Source organism: Aotus nancymaae, unplaced genomic scaffold (genome assembly GCF_030222135.1).
Source record: "Aotus nancymaae isolate 86718 unplaced genomic scaffold, 86718_ANA_hifiasm-v0.15.2.pri h1tg000007l, whole genome shotgun sequence".
NCBI lineage: Eukaryota > Metazoa > Chordata > Mammalia > Primates > Aotidae > Aotus > Aotus nancymaae.
In genome coordinates this window covers 4,305,116-4,328,130 of record NW_026988418.1, presented here as the reverse complement: position 1 = coordinate 4,328,130, position 23,015 = coordinate 4,305,116, and the positions used below count along the sequence as shown (strand labels likewise).

General features: G+C 43.6%; 1 pseudogene; it reads left to right on the top strand.

The window, feature by feature from the left end:
* Positions 1-1,755: 1,755 nt before the first annotated feature.
* Positions 1,756-5,974, top strand: LOC105707942 (serine/threonine-protein phosphatase 2A catalytic subunit alpha isoform-like; annotated as a pseudogene).
* The last annotated feature ends 17,041 nt before the right edge of the window (positions 5,975-23,015 follow it).

Here is a 23,015-nt window from a genome sequence, read left to right as displayed (position 1 = left end):
AAAATAAAACTTTAAAACTCTTAGTAGAAAATATAGGTGGCATGCCTGTGGTCCCAGCTACTCGGGAAGCTGAGGTGGGAAGATCACCTGAGTCCAGGGAGGTCAAGACTGCAGTGAGCCATGATTGCACTACTCCACTCTAGTCCAGCGGACAAAGCAAGCCCCTTAAAAACGAAACAAAACAAAACAGAACTTCTACAATTGAGGTGGACACCAAAGCTATGAGCAGATGTTTCAGAGAAGAAGAAACAGAATAGCCAGTAAGTTTAAAGAGATGTCAAACGTTGTTAGTAATCAGGAAAATGCAAATCGAGGCTCAGTGAAACACCCTTTTTCATCCCTTCAATTTGCAACAGTTTCAAGTTTGATAACCCGGAGTGTTGGAAAGGATATAGAGCCCCAGGATGTCTTGCACGTTGTTGGTGGGAATTTAAATTGATGATACCATGATGGAAAAATCTGGCATAATCTTCTAAAGCCAAACATTGTTATAGTTTATGACCCAGTAGTTTTAACTCTAGCTATGCTGTCCATTCGGTAAAATTGGAAACCCTCTGGGATCAGTTGCATTTGTTCATAATTATTAATTCCCTCTTCACCTTGTTAGGCCTCTTTGTTGGAAAAAGACCTTTCCCTAGCAGACCTGCAGCTGACTTTTGGCCTCACAGAATGAGAACTAGAAATAAATAATTGGTACAATAAGCCATTGAAGTATTGGAGTTGTTTTTTTCCTGTAGGAAAGGATGAAAACACACCCTATGTCAAATGGGATAGGAGAGTGATGAATAGGCCTTGATAGCTCGTGTATGGTACACAATAGAGAGCAATCAAGATGAATGAATGGCAGGGACATGCCTCAGATATGAATTAATCTTGCCAATCTACTAGTAAGTGAGAAAAGTAGATCTCAAAAGATTATAGGCTGGGCATGGTGGCTTATGCCTGTAATCCCAGCACGTTGGGAGGCTGAGGTGGGTGGATTACAAGGTCAGGAGTTCCAGACCAGCCTGGCCAACATAGTGAAACCTTGTTTCTACCAAAAATACAAAAATCAGCAGGACATGGTGGTGCACACCTGTAATCCCAGCTACTTGGGAGGCTGAGGCAGGAGAATAGCTTGAACCCAGGAGGTGGAGGTTGCAGTGAGCCGAGATCGTCCCACTGCACTCCAGCCTGGGCGACAGAGCAAGACTCCGTCTCAGGGGAAAAAAGAAAAGATTATATCATTTTGCGATGTTAAAATGACTAACATGGTTGGGCGCAGTGGCTCATGCCTGCAATCCCAGCACTTTGGGAGGCTGAGGTGGGCGGATCATGAGTTCAAGAGATTGAGATCATCCTGGCCAATGTGGTGAAACACTGTCTCTACTAAAAATACAAAAGGTAGCTGGGCATGGTGGTGCGCGCCTGTAGTCCTGGCTACTCAGGAGGCTGAGACAAGAGAATTGCTTGAACCTGGGAGACGGAGGTTGCAGTGAGCCGAGATCCAGCCACTGCACTCTAGTCTGGTGACAGAGCAAGACTCCATCTCAAAAAAAAAAGACTAACATTAGAAGTACTCTTTTGAGCCTTCGAGTGATAGCAACACAAGATGGCAGCCAATTTATGAAACAGAATATGCAGCTATAAAAATAGAATGTGGACCTAAATACCCCACAGCACCCCCCTTTGTAAGATTTGTAACAAAAATTAACAAGAATGGAGTTAGTAGTTCTAATGGAGTGGTAGACCAAGAACCATATTAGTGCTGGCAAAATGGCGGAATCAGTATAACATCAAAGTTGTCCTGCAAGAGATTCAGGACCTGATGACGTCTAGAGAAAAACATGAAACTCCATCAGCTGCCTGAAAGACAGCATTACAGCAATTAATCCAAAAGAAAAACCACAGGCCCTTTCCCTTCCCCTTGGAGTTTGCTTTAAGCAACTTCATTTTCCATGGTAGTAAATTTTCTAGATACATCTTGTAGACCTCAAAGTACAGGAAAGAAAGCTCATTCAAAAGAAATTTATCTTAAGATACTATAAATGATACGAACTTTTTTCTGTTTGAAACATATAAGTTGTGCTATAACCAAAAATGTACTCTTAAGGAATACATGTCATTGCAAGAAATTATAGCAAGGAAAACAAGAATGGTGAGTGGACAGGACCCAGGCTGATGGGACCTGGTGTCAGGGAAGGAAAGCCGACTCATCCAGGAAGCACCATACGCACCATGCCTACAGCCCACAATACTTTTAGGGGTCCATGAAATGTGTTTTTTGTTATGTTTTGTTTTTGTTTTTGAGACAGAGTCTCGCTCTGTCGCCCAGGCTGGAGTGCAGTGGTGCTATCTCAGCTCACTGCAACCTCCGCCTCCTGGGCTCAAGCGATTCTCGTCCTCAGCCTCCCAAGTAGCTGGAACTACAGGCATGTGCCACCATGCCTGGCTAATTTTAAATTTTTGTAATTTTTGTAAAGACAGGGGTCTTGCTATGTTGCCCAGGCTGGTGTCAAACTCCTGAGCTTGTAATCTGCCTGTCCCAGCCTCCCAAAGTGCTGGGGTTACAGTTTGAGCCACCGCACCTGGCCGTTATTATTATTTTTTAATCAGGAGAAATGAATGAACTTTTTAGGTCAAAGAAAATGTTTTACTGTATAACAACATATTCTTTATTAACAATGTATACCATACATATAGATTTTTGTGCACGCGTACGTGTGTGTTTAGGAAGAGGCCCAGAAAGGAAAATGTCCAGGATCCATGCTGTGGGGATGAATGTAGGTTACTTGTACCTACAAAGTCAAGGTACTAGCTTTGGTTTGGGGTGAGATGTTACGTTATTATTATTTGTTTGTTTCTGAGAAGTGCTCTCGCTCTGTTGCCCAGGCTGGAGAGCAGTGGCACAATCATGGCTCACTGCAGCCTTAACCTCCCAGGCTCAAGCTATCCTCCCACCTCAGCCTCTCACGTATCTGGACTACAGGCCTGTGCCACAACGTCCAGCTAATTTTTTCTATTTTTTGAAGAGGTGAGGATCTCCCTATGTTGCCCAGGCTGGTCTCAAACTCCTCAAGCAATTCTCCCACCTTGGTATCCCAAAGTGCTGGAATTACAGGCGTGAGCCACCACCAGGCCTGTTCTCTTTCTTTTCTTTTCTTTTTTCCTTTTTTTTTTTTTTTTTTTTAGAGACCAAGTATATTTAGAGACAGGGTCTCACTTCGTCACCCAGGCTGGAGTGCATTGGCACACTCACAGCTCACTTCAGCCTCAAATTTCTGGGTTCAAGCAATCCTTTCAATAGCCTCACAAGTAGCTAGGAATATAGGCTCATACCAACACATTCAGCTAATTTGTTTATATTTTTTGTAGAGACAGGGTCTCCCTATGCTGTCCAGGCTGATCTTGAACTCCTGGGCTCAAGCTATCCTCCTGCCTCAGCCTTCTAAAGTGCTAGGCTTATAGGCATGAGCCACCATGCTGGGCCTGGACATGTTAAGAATGTGCCATTGGCTAGGCATGGTGGCTCACACCTGTAATCCCAGCACTTTCGGAGGCCGTGTTAGGTGGATCACTTGAGGTTAGGAGTTCGACACCAGCCTGGCCAATGTGGTAAAACCCCATCTCTGCTAAAGGCGTAGTAGTGCACACCTGTAATTCCAGCTACTTGGAAGGCTGAGGCAAGAGAATCACTTGAACCCAGGAGGAGGAGGTTGCAGTGAGCCGAGATGATGCTACTGCACTGCAGCCTGAGTGATAAAGCAAGACTCTGTCTCAAAAACAAAACAAAACAAAAGAATGTGCTATAAACCAAGGATTATAATCATCTAATTTCATGGGCCTGGGATCCCCCTAAAAAACAATTCGCAAAGATATTGAATGTTGAATTTGTAAATACTTCCAAATAAAATCTGTTCAAAAGTTTTATTTAGAGATCTGAGCTTCCTTCCATGCACATCAGTTTTTCGATTTTGTGTTTGAAACAGCTACACAAAATTCCTGAGCAAAATTTTAAAATGAAATTGAAATTTTAATGCAAGACTCTAATAGTACTTCCTTTTCTGGTGTGAATGAATGAAATTGCTTGAAATGATGTAAGGGGACTTTGAACTTAATTGAACTTTGTTGTATCAAGTATTTCGAAATACTCATGATAGAGAACCAAGTTCCAGAGCCAGAGTGAACAGAGGAAGAGACACAGCCATTGTTGGCTGAGCACTGTGGAGCGTCTGTGGGCCAGCACCAGCACCAGCAACTGCCAGTGGCCACAGAAGTACCATGGGAACTGGCAGTGGCCTATGCATGTGGCCCGTGTGCAGTAGCCAGCTCGGGGAGGTGGCATCGTGGATGAGGTATTCTCCAAGGAGCTGGACCAGTGGATTAAACAGCTGAACCAGTGAAAGCAGCTCTCCAAGTCCCAGGTCAAGAGCCTCTGCAAGGAGGCTAAAGAAATCCTGACAAAAGAGTCCAGTGTGTTTGGTAACCAGTCACTGTCTCTGGAGATAAGCATGGGCAATTTCATGATCTCATGGAACTGTTTAGAAAATTACCAGATAGCCAGGCTTACACCTATAATCCTAGTACCTTGGGAAGCTGAGGCAGGCGGATCATTTGAAGTCAGGAGTTCGAGATGAGGCTGGCCAAAATGCTGAAACCCTGTCTCTACTAAAAATACAAAAAATAGCTGGGCATGGTGGTGGGTGCCTGTAATCCAAGCTACTCAGGAGGCTGAGACATGAGAATCACTTGAACCCAGGAGGTGGAGGCTCACTAGCCAGCAGTGTGCCGCTGCTCCACCCTGGGCGATAGAATGAGACTCTGTCTCAAAAAAAAAAAAAAGAAAAGAAAAGAAAATTACCAGATACAGGCCAGACATGGTGGTTTATACCTATAATCCTAGCACTTTCAGAGGCAAGTGGACTGCTTGAGCCCCAGAGTTTGAGACCAGCCTGGGCAATATAGCAAGACACTGACTGAAAAAAATTAATAGAAAATTATCAGATACAAATTACTTGTTTACAGGAGATTATATTGACAGAGGATATTATTCAATTGAAATAGTTATGCTGCTCCCAGCTCTTAAGGTTTCTTATCATGAATGCATCACCATTCTTCCAAGGAATAATGAGAGCAGGCAGATCACACAAGTTTATGGTTCCTATGATGAGTGTTTAAGAAAATATGGAAATGCAAATGTTTAGAAATATTATACAGATCTTTTTTTTTTTTTCCAAAGACAGGGTCACCCAGATTGGAGTGCAGTGGCACAAACATGGCTCACTGCAGCTTCAACCTCCCTGGCCCCAGTGATCCTCCTACTTCAGCCTCCCAGGTAGCTGGGACTACAGACGCGCACCACCATGCCTAGCTAATTTTTTGTAGGGAAGAATGTTTCACCATGTGCTTAGACTGGTCTCAAAATCCTGGGCTCAAGTGATGCACCTGCCTTGGTCTCCCAAAGTGCTGGGATTACAGGTGTGAGCCACGGTGCCGGCCTTTACAGATCTTTTGGACCGTCTTCCTCTCACTGCCTTGATGGACGGGCAGCTCTTCTGTCTCCATGGTGGCCTATTGCCATCTGTAAATACACTGTATCACATCAGAACACCGAATTACCTACAGTAAAGTCCCCATGAGGGTCCAATGGGTGACTTGCTATACTCAGATCCAGATGACTGTGGCGGTTGGGGTGTATCTCTATGAGGAGCTGGTTGCACCTTTGGACAAGATATTTCTGAGACATTTAATCATGCCAATGGCCTCAGGTTAGTGTCTGGAGCTCACCAGCTGGTGATGGTGGGATAAAACTGGTGTCATGACTGGAATGTAGTTGCTGCCATCTTCAGTACTCCAAACTATTGTTATCATTGTGATAAACACGCTGAAATCATGGAACTTCATGATACTCTAAAACACTGTTTTGCAGTTTGACCCAGCACCTCACAGAGGCAAGCCACATGTTACTCGCTGTACCCCAGATTACTTCCTGTAATGAAATGTTAAGCCGGGTGCAGTGGCTCACACCTGTAATCCCAGCACTTTGGGAGGCCAAGGCAGGCAAATCACCTGAGGTCAGGAGTTTGAGACCAGCCTGGTCAACATGAGGAAATCCTGTCTCTACTAAAAATACAAAAATTAGCCGGGCATGGTGACACATGCCTGTAATCCTAGCTACTGGGGAGGCTAAGGCAGGAGAATTGCTTGAACCGAGGAGGCGGAGGTTGCGGTGAGACCGATTGTGCCATTGCACTCCAGCCTGGGAGACAAGAGCAAACCTTCATCTCAAAAAAAAAAAAAAGGAAAAGAAAAAAAAATTAAACTTGAACAGGATTGCGATGAACTGTATATTGACCTAATGGAAATGGGAAGAGCAACAGTAACTCTAAAGTGCCAGAAAATAGTTAACATTCAAAAAATTTGTTTTTGCATGGACCAAAAGATGTGCCATATAAAAATACAAAGCTTTTTGTCACCAAGCTGTGATCACTTTAGAATGAACCAGTTCATTGCATGCTGGAGCAACATGGTATTTGCAGTTACTTTTGCTTTCTTTGAGAAACTGCAGATAATAAGATGTAAATATTAAAACCTTGTGAATACAATTTAACCTCCATCTAGCTGTAGCTTTACTCAGCATGACTGTACATAAGGGTAGCAGAAAACAATCACTGGAGCTTAATGAACATTTAAAAACATAAATGCCAAGCCCTCCCCTCTACTTAAGAGTTTTGAAATTGTTCTGTTTATTTTCAGGGATATCGTTTAATTTAATTATAAGATTTGCCTGCACTCAGTTTATTCCCTTCTCAAATCTCAGCCCCATGCCAGTCCTCGTTATTGTCAGAACCTCGTGAGTGGTTTTGAACAGAGCTGTTTTTGCCCTTTCGTGTAAATCGATGTTTTATTACACAAGAGCACTGCAGAGTTTTTCATAATAAACTTGCGAACACAGAAAAAAATACTCATGAAGCTCTTATTTGCAGTGTTTGTTGTTAAAGCAGGCACCCTAAAGAGTGTAGCCAGCAGGGACAGATCCAGGTTTTGTAAAAGCCAGAGGTTGACATAATTTTGTGTGGGGGGTGGGGAGAGGGGGTGAGGGGGGCTCTTTATGAAAAAGATTGCAAAATTCCAAGTACAAAATTAGGTATTACAGGAGATTGCATTATTGGACCCAATACTTCACCCCTCCTTGGGTCTACATCTTTGCCATATGACTTGGCAGTTTGGGCCACGAAAGGGTCAGCGTATATTTCTAATCTTCTTGCCTCTGGCCTTGACCATGGAATTTGCTTTGGCCAATGGGATTGAGTGGAAGTGACAGCATGTTACTTCTGAGTCTGGGTCTTGCTCCCTTGTACCTTGGGCATTCACTGGTTAGCACACTGGTCCCAGGAGGAAGATGGGGGACACAGGGAGCAAAGCCGTCCAGCTGACCCAGCCTAGACAACCTAGCTCCTGGCTGCTGTGGCCTAAAGCTACAGCACTGCATTCCAGCTGATCTGCAGATCTATGCCAATAAATACTTCTAAGCCACTGAGTTTGGGGGCCATATGTTACACAGCAGTACTGTACCAGTAGCTAACAAATGCAGGTCTAAACATGAGGTTTATTTGTAATGAGAAAATAAATCACAACAGATAAGATTTTAGCAGCTGACAAATAGCTCAAAAGTCACAGAATCCAGAAAAATACATAACATTTTTATTAATTGCCCGTCTGAGATACCTCTATAAGATCCTACATGTTGGCTACATTTTCTTTGGTTGCCTCTCCAATATGACAACTTTTAAATTTCTTTTTTTTGTAATTTTGTGTTTCTACAGAGAGGAGTGAGAGAGGATTCTCTCTTCCTTCTGGCATGGTTTATTGAAAAATATTTTTAATTGGTAATTTAGTAAAGTTTCTTCTAGCATCACAGCTGGCTTTTGGCCATGTTTCAATTTTAAGATTGTTGCCAAAGTTGTGAAAACCTCCATCAAGTTTCTTTCAGGACATTTTCAATTTCCTTGTGCAACAATTTATCGTAAATCTTCTTTTAATTGATTCTCATTTTCCTGTTTGTCATCAATGCCCCTTCGTAGTGGTGCATTGTAAGTTCTACGCTTAGTTCAGTAATATGTGTCAACTCAGCAAAAATTTAAATCTTTTTCCATTGTATCCATGATCTACTCCTTTTTATTATTTATTTATTATTACTATTATTATTTTGAGATGAAGTTTCACTCTTGTTACCCAGGCTGAAATGCAATGGTGCCATCTCGGGTCACCCCAACCTCTGCCTCACAAGTTCAAGTGATTCTCCTGCCTCAGCCTCCCAAGTAGCTGGGATTACAGGCATGTGCCACCATGTCTGGCTAATTTTGTATTTTTAGTGAAGATAGGGTTTCTCCATGATGGTCAGGCTGGTCTCGAACTCCTGCCCTCGGGTGATTTGCCCGCCTAGCTGGTGTGGGATTACAGGTGTGAGCCACTGCGTCAGGCCTATTATTATTATTTTTAGACAGGGTCTCACTTTATCACTCAGGCTGGAGTGCAGTGGCACCAGCATAACTTACTGTAACCTCAACTCCTGGGCTCAAGTGATCCTTCTGCCTCAGCCTCCAGAGTAGCTGGGACTGCAAGTGCATGCCACCATGCCTGGTTAATTTTTTTTTTTTTTTTGAGATGAGGTATTTCTGCTATATCTTATGGGGTAGAAAAAAATTTTTTTAATTTAAAAATAAAATAGAGTTGGGGGTCCTTGCTGTGTTGAACAGGCTGGTCTCGAACTCCTGGGCTCAAGCAATTCTCTCACCTTGGCCTCCCAAAGTGCTGAGCTTAGAGGCATGAGCCACTGCATCCAGCTATTCCTTTTTAGTAATTGGATTACCAAAGACTCCAGAAGGCTATTCATACCTGCTTTGCAAATGTATCTGTTCCTCTTACTGAGTTATTGCTTTTGGAATGATCTGAAATTTTTTTGTCATAATTTTCTTCCATTGGTTTTCTATTGATTTCTATTGGTTTCATTGTTCATCTTTATGGCGTTTATTTTATGCTCTCTCTCTATATCTCTATATCTATAGAGATATATATTTTATTGCATTTTAGGTTCTGGGGTACATGTAAAGAACATGCAGGATTGTTGCATAGGTACATACATGGCAATGTGGTTTGCTGCCTCCATCCCCATGACCTATATCTGGCATTTCTCCTCATGTTATCCTTCCCCAACTCCCTACCCCGCACTGTCCCTCCCCAGTCACCCCCAACAGACCTCAGTGTGTGATGTTCCCCTCCCTGTGTCCACGTGTTCTTATTGTTCAACACCCGCCTGTGAGTGAGAACATGGAGTGTTTGATTTTCTGTTCTTGTGTCAGTTTGCTGAGAATGATAGTTTCCAGGTTCATCCATGTCCCTACAAAGGACACGAACTCATCGTTTTTTTATGGCTGCATAGTATTCCATGGTGTATATGTGCCACATTTTCCCTGTCCAGTCTATCATCGATGGGCATTTGGGTTGGTTCCAGGTCTTTGCTATTGTAAACAGTGCTGCAGTGAACATATATGTGCATGTGTCCTTATAATAGAACAATTTATAATCCTTTGGATATATACCCAGTAATGGGATTGCAGGGTCAAATGGAATTTCTATTTCTAGGTCCTTGAGGAAATGCCACACTGTCTTCCACAATGGTTTAACTAATTTACACTCCCACCAACAGTGTAAAAGTTTTCCTGTTTCTCCACAACCTCTCCAGCATCTGTTGTCTCCAGATTTTTTAATGATCGCCATTCTAACTGATGTGAGATGGTATCTAATGTAGTTTTGATTTGCATTTCTCTAATGACCAGTGATGATGAGCATTTTTTCATATGTTTGTTGGCCTCAAATATGTCTTCTTTTGAAAAGTGTCTGCTCGTATCTTTTGCCCACTTTTGAATGGGTTTATTTGTTTTTTTCTTTTAAATGTTTTAGTTCTTTGTAGATTTTGGATGTAAGTCCTTTGTCAGATGAGTAGATTGCAAAAAGTTTTTTCCCATTCTGTTGTTTGCCGGTTCACTCTAATGATTGTTTCTTTTGCTATACAGAAGTTCTGGAGTTTAATTAGATCCCATTGGTCTATTTTGGCTTTTGTTGCCAGTGCTTTTGGTGTTTTGGTCATGAAGTCCTTGCCTATGCCTATGTCCTGAATGGTTTTGCCTAGGTTTTCTTCTGGGATTTTTATGGTGTTAGGTCTTATGTTTAAGTCTTTAATCCATCTGGAGTTAATTTTAGTGCAAGGTGTCAGGAAGGGGCCCACTTTCTGCTTTGTGCACACTGCTAGCCAGTTTTCCCAACACCATTTATTAAACAGGGACTCCTTTCCCCATTGCTTGTTTTTGTCAGGTCTGTCAAAGATCAGATGGTTGTAGATGTGTTGTGTTGCCTCTGAGGCCTCTGTTGTGTTCCATTGGTCTATATGTCTGTTTTGGTACAAGTACCATGCTGTTTTGATTACTGTAGACTTGTGGTACAGTTTGAAGTCAGGTAGCGTGATGCCTCCCGCTTTGTTCTTTTTGCTTAGAATTGACTTGGCTATTCGGGCTCTCTTTTGGTTCCATATGAAGTTTAAGGTGGTTTTTTCCAGTTCTGTGAAGAAGGTCATTGGTAGCTTGATGGGGGTAGCGTTGAATCTATAAATTACTTTGGGCAGTATGGCCATTTTCATGGTATTGATTCTTCCTAACCATGAGCATGGAATGTTTCTCCATCTGTTGGTGTCCTCTCTTATTTATTTTGAGCAGTGGTTTGTAGTTCTCCTTGAAGAGGTTCTTTACATCCTTTGTTAGTTGTATTCCTAGGTATTTTATTCTCTTTGTAGCAATTGTGAATGGCAGTTCGTTCTTGATTTGGCTCTCTTTAAGTCTGTTATTGGTGTATAGGAACGCTTGTGATTTTCACACATTGATTTTGTATCCTGAGACTTTGCTGAAGTTGCTTATCAGTTTCAGGAGATTTTGGGCTGAGACAATAGGGTCTTCTAAATATACAATCATGTCGTCTGCAAATAGAGACAATCTGACTTCCTCCTTTACTAATTGAATACCATTTCTTTTTTTTTTTTTTTTTTTTTTGGCCTCATTGCTTTGGCTAGAACTTCCAATACTATATTGAATAGGAGTGGTGAGAGAGGGCATCCTTGTCTAGTGCCAGATTTCAAAGGGAATGCTTCCAGTTTTTGCCTATTCAGTATGATATTGGCTGTGGGTTTGTCGTAAATAGCTTTTTTTATTTTGAGATACGTTCCATCGATACCTAGTTTATTGAGAGTTTTTAGCATAAAGTGCTCTTGAATTTTGTCAAAGGCCTTCTCTACATCTATTGAGATAATTATGTGGTTTTTGTCGTTGGTTCTGTTTATGTGGTGGATTACATTTATAGACTTGCGTATGTTGAACCAGCCTTGCATCCCTGGGATGAAGCCTACTTGATCATGATGGGTAAGCTTTTTAATGTGCTGTTGCAATCAGTTTGCCAGTATTTTAATGAAGATTTTTGCATCTATGTTCATGATGGATATTGGCCCGAAGTTTTCGTTTCTTGTTGAGTCTCTGCCAGGTTTTGGTATCAGGATGATGTTGGTCTCATAAAAATATTTGGGGAGGATTCGCTCTTTTTGGATCGTTTGGAATAGTTTCAGAAGGAATGGTACCAGTTCCTCTTTGTATGTCTGGTAGAATTCGGCTGTGAACCCATCTGGACCTGGGCTTTTTTTGGTTGGTAAGCTATTAATTGCTGCCTCAACTTCTGCCCTTGTTATTGGTCTATTTAGGGTTTCGACTTCTTCCTGGTTTAGGCTTGGGAGGAGGCAAGTGTCCAGGAGTTTATCCATTTCTTCCAGGTTTACTGGGTTATGTGCATGGAGTTGTTTGTAGTCACCTCTGATGGTGGTTTGTATTTCTGTGGAATCTGTGGTGATATCCTCTTTACCATTTTTTATTGCATCTATTTGATTCTTCTCTCTTTTCTTTTTTATTAATCTGGCTAGTGGTCTGTCTATTTTGTTGATCTTTTCAAAAAACCAGCTCCTGGATTTATTGATTTTTTGAAGGGTTTTTTGTGTCTCTATCTCCTTCAGTTCTGCTCTGATCTTGGTTATTTCTTGTCTTCTGCTAGCTTTTGAGTTTTTTTGATCTTGCTCCTCTAGCTCTTTCAATTTTGATGATAGGGTGTCGATTTTAGATCTTTCCTTGCTTCTCATTTGGGCTTTCATTGCTATAAATTTCCCTCTAGACACTGTTTTAAATGTGTCCCAGTGATTCTAGTAGTTGTGTTTTCATTCTCATTGGTTTCGAAGAACATCTTTATTTCTGCCTTCATTTCATTGTTTATCCATTCAACATTCAAGAGCCAGTTGTTCAGTTTCCATGAAGTTGTGTGGTTCTGAGTTAGTTTCTGAATTCTGAGTTCTAATTTGATTGCACTGTTGTCTGAGAGACTTTGTTATGATTTCCGTTCTTTTGCATTTGCTGAGGAATGATTTACTTCCAATTATGTGGTCAGTTTTAGAGTAGGTGTGATGTGGTGCTGAGAAGAATGTATATTCTGTGGATTTGGGGTGGAGAGTTCTATAAATGTCTATTACGTTTTCTTGGTCCAGATCTGAGTTCAAGTCCTGGATATCCTTGTTAATTTTCTGTCTCGTTGATCTGTCTAATATTGACAGTGAAGTATTAAAGTCTCCCACTATTATTGCGTGGGAGTCTAAGTCTCTTCGTAGGTCATTAAGAACTTGCTTTATGTATCTGGGTGCTCCTGTACTGGACGCGTATATATTTAGGATCGTTAGCTCTTCTTGTTGCATTGATGCTTTTACCATTATGTAATGCCCTTCTTTGCCTCTTTTGATCTTTGTTGGTTTAAAGTCTATTTTATCAGAGACTAGGATTGCAACTCCTGCTTTTTGCTCTCCATTTGCTTGGTAGATCTTCCTCCATCCCTTTATTTTCAGCCTATGTGTGTCCTTGCATGTGAGATGGGTTTCCTGGATACAGTACACCAATGAGGTTTGACTTTTTATTCAATTTGCTAGTCCGTGTCTTTTGATTGGGGCATTCAGCCTATTTACATTTAAGGTTAATATTGCTACGTGTGAATTTGATCCTGCCATTGTGATGTTATCTGGTTGTTTTGCCCATGAGTTGACACAGTTTCTTCATTGTGTCGATACTGTTTACCATTTGGTAAGTTTTTGGAGTGGCTGGTACTGGTTGTTCCTTTCTATGTTTAGTGCTTCTTTCAGGAGCTCTTGTAAGGCTGGCCTGGTGGTGACAAAATCTCTCAGCAATTGCTTGCCCATAAAGGATTTTCTTTCTCCTTCGCTTATGAAGCTTAGTTTGGCTGGATATGAAATTCTAGGTTGAAAGTTCTTTTCTTTGAGGATGTTGAATATTGGCCCCCACTCTCTTCTGGCTTTTAGGGTTTCTGCAGAGAGATCTTCTGTGAGTCTGATGGGCTTCCCTTTGTGGGTAACCCGACCTTTCTCTCTTGCTGCCCTTAGCATTTTTTCCTTCATTTCAACCCTGGTGAATCTGACAATTATGTGCCTTGGGGTTGCTCTTCTTGAGGAATATCTTTGCGGTATTCTCTGTATTTCCTGGACTTGAATGTTGGTCTGCCTTGCTAGGTTGGAGAAGTTCTCTGGATAGTATCCTGAAGAGTGTTTTCCAGATTGGATTCATTCTCTCCGTCACATTGAGGTACACCTATCAAACGTAGATTAGGTCTTTTCACATAATCCCATATGTCTTGGAGGCTTTTTTTCATTTCTTTTTACTCTTTTTTCTCTAATCTTGCCTTCTCATTTAATTTCATTGAGTTGATCTTCAATCTCTGATATCCTTTCTTCTGCTTGGTCGATTTGGCTATTGAAACTTGTGTATGCTTTGCAGAATTCTCGTATTGTGTTTTTCAGTTCTATCGACTCATTTATATTCCTCTCTAAGCTGTTTATTCTCATTAGCATTTTGTCAAACCTTTTTTCAAGGTTCTTAATTTCTTTGCATTGAGTTAGAACATGATGTTTTAGCTCAGAGAAGTTTGTTATTACCTACCTTCTGAAGCCTGTTTCTGTCAATTCATCAGACTCATTCTCCATCCAGCCTTGTTCCCTTGCTGGTGAAGAGTTGTGATCCCGTGGAGGAGGAGAGGCATTCTGGTTTTGGGTATTTTCATCCTTTTTGCACTGTTTTCTTCCCATCTTTGTGAATTTATCTACCTGTGGTGTTTGTGGTTGGTGACTTTCAGATGTGGTCTCTGAGTGTACGTCCTTTTTGTTGCTGATGAAGTTATTTCTTTCTGTTTCTTAGTTTTCCTTCTAACAGTCAGGTCCCCCTGCTATAGGACTGCTGGAGGTCCACTCCAGACCCTGCTTGCCTGGGGATCACCTGCAGTGGCTGCAGAACAGTAAGGGTTGCTGCCAGTTTCTTCTTCTGTTATCTTTGTCCCAGAAGGATACCCGCCAGATGTCAGCCTGAGCTCTCCTTTATGAGATGTCTCTTTGGTTTTACGGGGGTCAGGGAGCTGCTTGAGGTGAGAGTCTGTCCCTTATAGGAGCTCATATGAGCTCAAGTGCTGAGCTGTGAGTTCCGTTGTTCTTTTCAGAGCTGCTGGGCAGGTACATTTAAGTCTGCTGCAGTGGAACTCATAACCGCCTTTTTTTCCCAGGTGCTCTGTCCCAGGAAGGTGGGTCTTTATTTATAAGTTCCTGTCATTCTGCTGCCTCTTTTCAGAGATGCTCTGCCCAGCAAGGAGGTAGCCTAGTCACAGTCTGCCAGCAGAGGCGTTGCTGAGCTGTAGTGGGCTCTGCACAGCTGCTGTGTGAAGTTCCTTGCAGTTTTGTTTATAGGGGTATAGTTAGAACTGCCTCGGTAATGTCAGTCTGCCTCAGTAATGGCAGACTGTCTCGGTAATGGTGGACTGCCTCAGTAATGGTGGACTGCCTTGGTAATGGCGGATGCCCTTCCCCCCACAGAGCTGGACCTTCCCGGGTCCAGATGTACTTGCTGTGAAACTCTCAATCCAGAGAGTTTCGGATTGCTGGTCTTTGTAGGGGTGGGACCCACCGAGCCAGATCACCTGGCCCCCTGTTTCATCCCCCTTTCTTCAGTTGAATGGGCAACTCTGTCTCTCAGGCATTCCAGTTGCCAGTTGAAATGGCGCCCGGATTTGTGTGAGTTTTTGTGCGGAGACCCACTGCGCCAGCTGAAACAGCCATGCTGGAGACTCATGGTGCTTTTCTGCCTGGGAGTCTCCTGGTCTGTAGGCAGTAAAAATTCATTTGGAAATGCGGTGATCACTCACCCTCTGTGTTTTCGCTGGGAACTGCAATCCAGAGCTGTTCCTATTCGGCCATCTTGGATCCTCTCTATTTTATGCTCTATTAAGCTTTAAATATTTTATGCCAGCTATTTAACATATAAATTTAAAGATAACAAAAGGAAATATGTAATTTCTTAATTGTTTTATTGGAACTCAGATGTCTGTCCTTCAGAGAGGCCTTGACCACTCAAATCATGGAGCTCTTCACTGCATTCCTCTGTCTTCTAGGTTGAGGCCATTCTCCTGCCTCAGCCTCCCAAGTAGCTGGGATTACAAGCGTGCGCCACCACGCCCAGCTAATTTTTTGCATTTTTAACAGAGACAGGGTTTCTCCATGTTGGTCAGGCTGGTCTTGAACTGCTGACCTCAGGTAATCTGCCCACCTTGGCCTCCCAAAGTGCTGAGATTACAGGCATGAGCCAGAATGCCCAGCCGACTTTCTTTTCCTTTATAGCAGTTGATCTGATGTTAAATTATGTACTCGTGTTTGTTGTCGGTCTCCTGCAGTTAGAAGCTAAGGAATTAGCTCCTTGAGTCCTAGAACATTGACAGATAAATAGATATTTGTAAAATTAATGAATGAGTGAGTTCCCTCAGTGACAACCAGTGTCCACACTGTGATTTCTGTCTAGCTGCTTGATCTACTTCCAGAACTGGTCACAGCCAGTGACTGCTGAGAATCCATTGTGCCCTGAACCCTACCAAAACTCCCCACCCCATATCCTTTGTACTAAACTGGATCTCCATTTGTAACATCTTTTCCATTAAAAAAAAATGTGGCCTGGCATGGTGATCCCAGCACTTTGGGAGGCCAAGGTAGGAGGACTGCTTGAGCCCAGGAGTTTGAGACTAGCCTGGGCAACATAGTGAGACCCCGTCTCTAAAAAATAAAAAATAAAAATTTAAAACATTAAAAAGGGACAGCTCAGCCTTTTTTGATATATTGTACCAGTTATTTCTCTCTCAACCCAAAGTCTCTGTTCAACCTATAGTTACTTTGCCTACTTTTATATTCTTAATATAGCATGATTTGACTTTCTGTATTATTCTTCCTCCCCTTAAATGAGCAACCCCATTTGCAACCTCAAACTCAGCATGTCCTAAACTGAACGCATCACGTCTCCCTGCATGTGAGCGGGTGCACTGTCAGTTGCTCAGCAGCTCAGGCCATGAGTCCAGATGCATTCTCAGCAGTTCTCTCGTCCTATCGCCGCCCGTTCTCCATTAGTCACTTACTTCTGTCATTTCTTTGATCTCCTCACCGTTTCTCTCACGCTTGCGTTTCTCTCCTTCCCCACAGCCAGCACCCCAGTCTAAACCCCTTTCTTCTCTCACCTGGATCAATCTCCTACTGGTATCCTCCACCAGTCTCTGAAATGGTTTGTTAAGATGCAGATATGATCTGGTCACTGCTCTAATTGAAACCTTCAAAGGCTTCCCAATGCTCCTGGGATAAAGCGTTCAGTCCTTACCATGCCCTGCCAGGACCTGCCTGGTCTGCCCCCTTCCTCAAATCCATCTTCTACCTCTGCCTTCTTGTCCCCTGCACTTTTGCCACCCTGGCCTTCTCTGAGTTCTTCCAAAATGGTAAATTCTTCCCTGGTTCAGTATCTTTGCACACACTGTTCCCTCTGCATGAAATGCCCTTCCATCCCCTCTTGGCCTGGCAACTGCTACTTATTCTCAGTCTTAGTTTAAATGGTGCATCCTCCAAGAAGCCTTCCTTGAAGCCCGGGACAAGCCTGGGTCATCAGTTTTATACTCCCATTGTGTCCTGTACTTTTCTTTCTCAACATTTGTAAAAAACATAAACAGAAAAACATAAATAGGGCCCGGCACAGTGACTGATTCTGCAATCCCAGTACTTGGGGAGGCCATGGCAGGAGGATTATGAGAAGCAGGAGTATGAGACCAGCCTGAGCAACACAGTAAGACTCAGTTGCTATACAAATTTTTAAAAACTTAGCCAGGTATGGTGGCTCAAACCTGTAGTCTCAGCTACCCAGGAGGCTGAGGCAGGAGGATCACTTGAGCCCAGGAATTTGAGGCTGCAGTGAGCTATGATTGCACCACTGCACTCCAGCCTGAGCTACAGAGCCAGACCTTGTCTCTAATAAAAATAAATAAATAAATAAATAGTTATTTGTATAATTGGTTATTCAATGTCTGTCTTCTCTATTAAACTAAACTCTGTGAGGCAAAGCCACCTATTACAATAACGATCGCTGACACATCTATAGCTCTTCTTATGTGTTTGGGTCTGTTCTAAGCACTTTTTATGTATCATCTTATAGAATCCTCACAGTAACCCTTTAAGACAAATACTTTATCTTTCCTTGTTTTATGAGTGAGGAGACTGAAGCACGGAGAGGTCAAGTAACCCGCCCGGGGATGCACAGCTAGTCAGTGGCAGAACCAGGCTTTAGAAGCAAGCTGTCTGTTCAGAGCCCTAGCTTTTTCCTACTTCCCTTATTGCCTTCCGGGTTTGTTTTGTTTCCCATTACGCCCGCAGCATCCAGCACAGGGCACGTGACAGGTGTTCAAAAGATATTGTGGAATGTATGTTTTAAGCATTTAATATTTTAAAATTTGCTGAGCACTTACTAAGTGCAAAGCACTGTGGGGAAACAGAAAATATAGATCTTACCCTTAGCAAACTCTTACTCTAACTAAAATCACGAGAAAAGGGGATTTTTTTTTAACTTGACTGAGGAATAAAGAAAAGGTTTTTAGAGGAAATGTTTTTTCATGGTCCCCTGGGAAAAGATAGGACTCAAATGGACTGTGGGAGGGGCCAGGGGAGCAAGGGAGGCCGGATGCTGTGGAGGTGAGAGTGAGGGCTGGCAGTCCTGCAGGAATGCTCACAGTGTCGGACTGGGAGAGCAAGGATGGGGCAAAGGACACAGACTGAGGGACCCCAGGGGAGGGAGTCGGCTCTAGTAACTGGAGGAGGGGTCAGCTGATCTGGGCCTCCAGGGATGAGTAAACAGGCGCCGGGGAGGAAGGGTTTTGTGGAAAGACCGGCCTGTGCAGAGCATGCAGGCAGGAAATTGCAAAGGGTGTTCAGGAAACAAAAGCATGTCCTGTGGGTTATGAATGGGATTCTACGGTTAAACTCACTTGGGAAATTCTGCATTGAACAAGGATAAACAAATTTCTTTCCTGGAATGTTTTTCAGAACCCTTAATATGTTAATGTGCATTGGGTCTACAAGACGGGGATATATGAGCAACATTTCCAAGAATGGCTTCTTAACTTGACAGCACATTAGTTAGAAGAGGGCGGCACAAAAGCTGGCAGGTCAAACAGCTTGGGGCAGTTGAGGAGGGTCCAGAATGCCAAGCCAGGGAATATTCACATTAGCTTAGAGAGCAATGGAAGAATAAAAGCTTTTTTAAGCAGGGTGATGACATAAGCTGAGAGCTAGCAAGCTACCTCCAAAGTCAGTGTGGGGATAGATGTGAGGAAGGAAAGAGACTAACATGTTGCTATAATTTGGATCTGTGTCCCCACCCAAATCTCACGTTCAACTGCAATCCCCGGTTCTGGAAGTGGAGCCTAGTGGGAGGTGATTAGATTATGGGGTGGATTTCTCAAGAATGGTTTAGCACCATTTCCCTGGTACTGTCCTCTCAATAGTGAGTGAATTCTCCTGACCTCTTGTCATTTTTTTTTTTTTTGAGATGGAGTCTTGCTCTATTACCCAGGTTGGAGTGAGCGTGGTGGTGAGATCTCAGCTCACTGCAACCTCTGCCTCCTGAATTCAAGCAATTCTCCTGCCTCAGCCTCCTGAGTAGCTGGGATTACAGGTGCTCACCACTACGCCCAGCTAATTTTTGTATTTTTAGTAGAGACAGGGTTTCAGCATGTTGGTCAGGCTGGTCTTGAATTCCTGACCTCATGATCTGCCCACCTCGGCCTCCCAAAGTGCTGGGATTACAGGAGTGAGCCACCATGTCCAGTCAGTCAGCTCTGGCCATTTTAAAGTATGTAGCACCTCCCCCCTCCACCTCTTCCTCCTGCTTCAGTCATGTGACATGCCAGCTCCCTCTTCACCTTCTGCCATGATTGTAAGTTTCTTGAGGCCTCCCCAGGAGCCAGGCAGATGTTAGCATCATGCTTCCCGTACAACCTGCAGAACTGTGAGTCAATTAAACCTCTTTTCTTTAGAAGTCATCCAGTCTCAGGTACTTTTTTTTTCCTTTTCTTTTTTCTTTGCTGCTTAGAAATCAGGTACTTTCTAGCGACGCGAGAATGGACTAAGACCTGTATTGTCAACTTACTCTGTTGAGCTACTGTGCTAGCACTTCATGTATATACCCGCATTTAATCTTCACAACTCTGCAAGGGTAAGGGCTATTGTCCCAACCTTAAAAGTTGAGAAAACTAGACAGGCATAATGGCTCATGCCTGTAATCCCAGAACTTTGGGAGGCTGAGGTGGGAGGATCACTTGAGCTCAGGAGTTTGAGACCAGGCTGGCCAACATGGTGAAATCCCATCTCTATTAAAATTACCCAGGGTAGCCTGGTGTAGTGATGGGAGCCTGTAATCCCAGCTACTTGGGAGGCTGAGGCTGGAGAAGTAAACCCAGGAGGCGGAAGCTGCAGTGAGCTGAGATTGTGCCACTACACTCCAGCCTCAGCGACAGAGCGAGACTCTATCTGAAAATAAATAAGTAAATAAATAAATAAGTTGAGAAAACTGAGGCTCCTGCCCACCACTTATTGAAATGTGTGTGTTAGTTCATTCTGCCTCAGCATCTATCTACTTATTGACATGAGTCAGTTTCTGAATCTAGGTCAGCCAGGGAGCAAAAGGGAGCCTAGCTGGGGCAGGAACTCTCGATATGGGAAGAAGAGCTGGATTCTGAAGTCCTCTGAGCACTGTGGCCCTCTCCAGGACCTAAACCCTGGAGCTAGCTGGGGCCTGAGGGAGCTGAGCTTGTAGAGCTCCCCAGAGAGGCTGGACAAGTCACCCATGGGTAACACGGGCCTCCTCACCACAACTCCCCATGAGAACAGAATCGAAGGCCCCGTTGGCGGGCAGAAGGAGCCTTGGCCTTGAAGAACCCTCTCTTTGGTCCTATCCCCAGCAGTGCACTGCCTGAGCTGACAGCCGGTCATGGTTCCAGCCAGCGCTGCCACCAACCCGCTGGGTGACCTGGCCGGTCACTGCCCTCCCTGGGCCTTGGTTACCTCATGTGTCAACAACACAATCCCTTTTGTTCCTCCCAGCTCTGAATGCCCTCTTCAGAACTCCTGTTCACGCAGGTGCCGTGCTGTGGAATCCTGGCTCCGGTCCTTCTTTCAGAAATTTTGGGAACTGCCTGTCATGTGTCTGACAGATCAGCCTCATCTCACCTTATCTCTCACAATAACTCCACGGGGCATCCGTTCAATGAGTATTTACCAACTGCCCACCATTTGCCAAGTACTGTCCTGAGAGCTGGTGTTCTGTGCTCACAGATGTCCATCCTATGAAGCAGATATTGCTATGAACCCCATTTTTCTGATATGTTTGTTTATTTTAGAGATGAGGGGCCTCGCTATGTTGTCCAGGCTCATCTCAAACTCCTGTCCTCAAGCCATCCTGCTTTCCAGCCTCCCAAGTAGCTGGAATTATAGGCATGAGCCATCATGCTATCCAACTACTCATTTTTCCAATATGGAGCTTTGCCCAAAGTCTTGCCAGGGGTAAGACTTGAAATCAGGTCCATCTACACCAACATCCCAGCTCCTGACCACGCCCAGTCACTGCCACCCAGGTAAGTCCGGGCTCGGGGCTGGAGTCCATGCTTGCCAGAGCAGGGATGGTGAGAGAGGAGGGGGCACGTTATGACCTCGCTCTGCCCTGGGTCATTCTTGGTTCTGCCACCTCCTAGCTGGGTCACATGGGGCAAATCACCTCCTCTCCCTAAGTCTCAGTTATCTCATCTGTGAAAAGCCCTACAGTGCTTACCCCAAGGATTTGTTGGGAGGATAAAATGACATCATGGATATCAAGCCTCTTTGTACAGTCAATACTAGTTTCTCCATTTTAAAAATTTAATTTTCCCCAAAATACCCTGCCATTTCTCATGTTCATTTCCAAAGGCTTGCAATGAGTGATCCAGAAACAAATGAATAAATAAAGCGATTTCCTAAATTCCCTGAACTCTGTTGGTGGTGATGTGCTGCCTCATGTATCTTTATGTGGCCTGCATGACAATAATGATGACCTGCATTTCTTGAGCATATAATATGCTCTAGAAACTTTCCTGGGTGTTTTACACACACAGTTGTTACAGACCAGAGCCAGTATTTTTTTTTTTGAGACAGAGTCTTGCTCTGTCACCCAGGCTGGTGCCATCTTGGCTCACTGCAGCCTCGACTTCCTCGGCTCAAGTGATCCTTCCATTTCAGTCTCCTGAGTAGCTGGGACCACAGGCACACACCACTACACCTGGATAATTTTTTAATTTTTTGAAGAGACAGGGTCTCACTATGTTGCCCAGGCTTGTCTCAAACTCCTAGGCTTAAGCAATCCTCCCAACTCAACCTCCCAAATTGCTGGTATTATAGGTGTGAGCCACCAAGCCCAACCAGAGCCAGGATTGGAACCCACAAAGTCTGACTCCATGGCCTCTGCTCTTAACCACTCTGCCACCTTGTTCACAAGGTTCAATATAAACGTCTGTGTACGAAACTGTGAGACCCCAGAGGTCACAAACCATGCTTTATCTGGGATCCAACATAGGCCTGGCCCTGAATGAGTTTCAGAAGATTCTTTCATTCATTCATTTACATTCACTCAACTGGTATCTCTGGAGGACCTTTGCAGGTCAGACTGCTCTAGGAGCTGGAGATACAGCAAGGAAGAAGGTAGCAAAGACCCTTGTTCCCATGGCAACTACATTCCAGTGGGGATCCAGGCACTAACTGGGAAAACAAATGCCCGAGCAAGAAAAATAGACAGTGATTTGTGCAGAGTTCAAATAGGGCTACGTGGCACTGGGTGACTGGGTGGCTGCTCTTATTGGGTGGTCAGGATGGCTCCTCCAAGGAACGGATGTTTAGCTAGGACCTCAGTGATAAGAGGGAACCAGCCATCTGAAAATCAGGGGGAAGAGCATTGAGACAGAGGGAACAGCAAGCGCAAAGGCCCTGGGGTGGGAAAAAACTGGGCCCATTTGAGGAACAGAAAGAAGCCCATTGTGGAGTATCAGTCGGGGAAGGGAGACAGCAAGGCAGGGGCCATATCATGGGGACTTCATGAGCCAGAGGAAGGAGTTTTATTATGTTATTCAATGTGCAATAGGAAGCCGTTGGAAGGTTTTAAACAGGAAAAGGACATGATCTGATTTTAAAAAAATTAGTAGACTTTATTTTTAGAGTAGTTTTAGGTTTACAGAAAAATTGAGCGGAAAGTACGGAGTTCCCTCTTACCCTCTACTGCGCACATGCACACATACCACAATTTCCCTTAGTATTATCATCCTCCATTAGAGTGGTACATTTGTCACAGTTGATGACTCAATACATTATTATTAACTAAAGTCCACAGTTTACATTAGAATTCGCTTTGTATTGAACATGGGTTTTAAATAATGTATGATATGTATCTACTATCATAGTAGCAAACAGAATAGTGGCTAGGTTCTAAAAACCCCCTGTTGCTCCGCTGATTCCTCCCTCTTCCCAAGGCCTT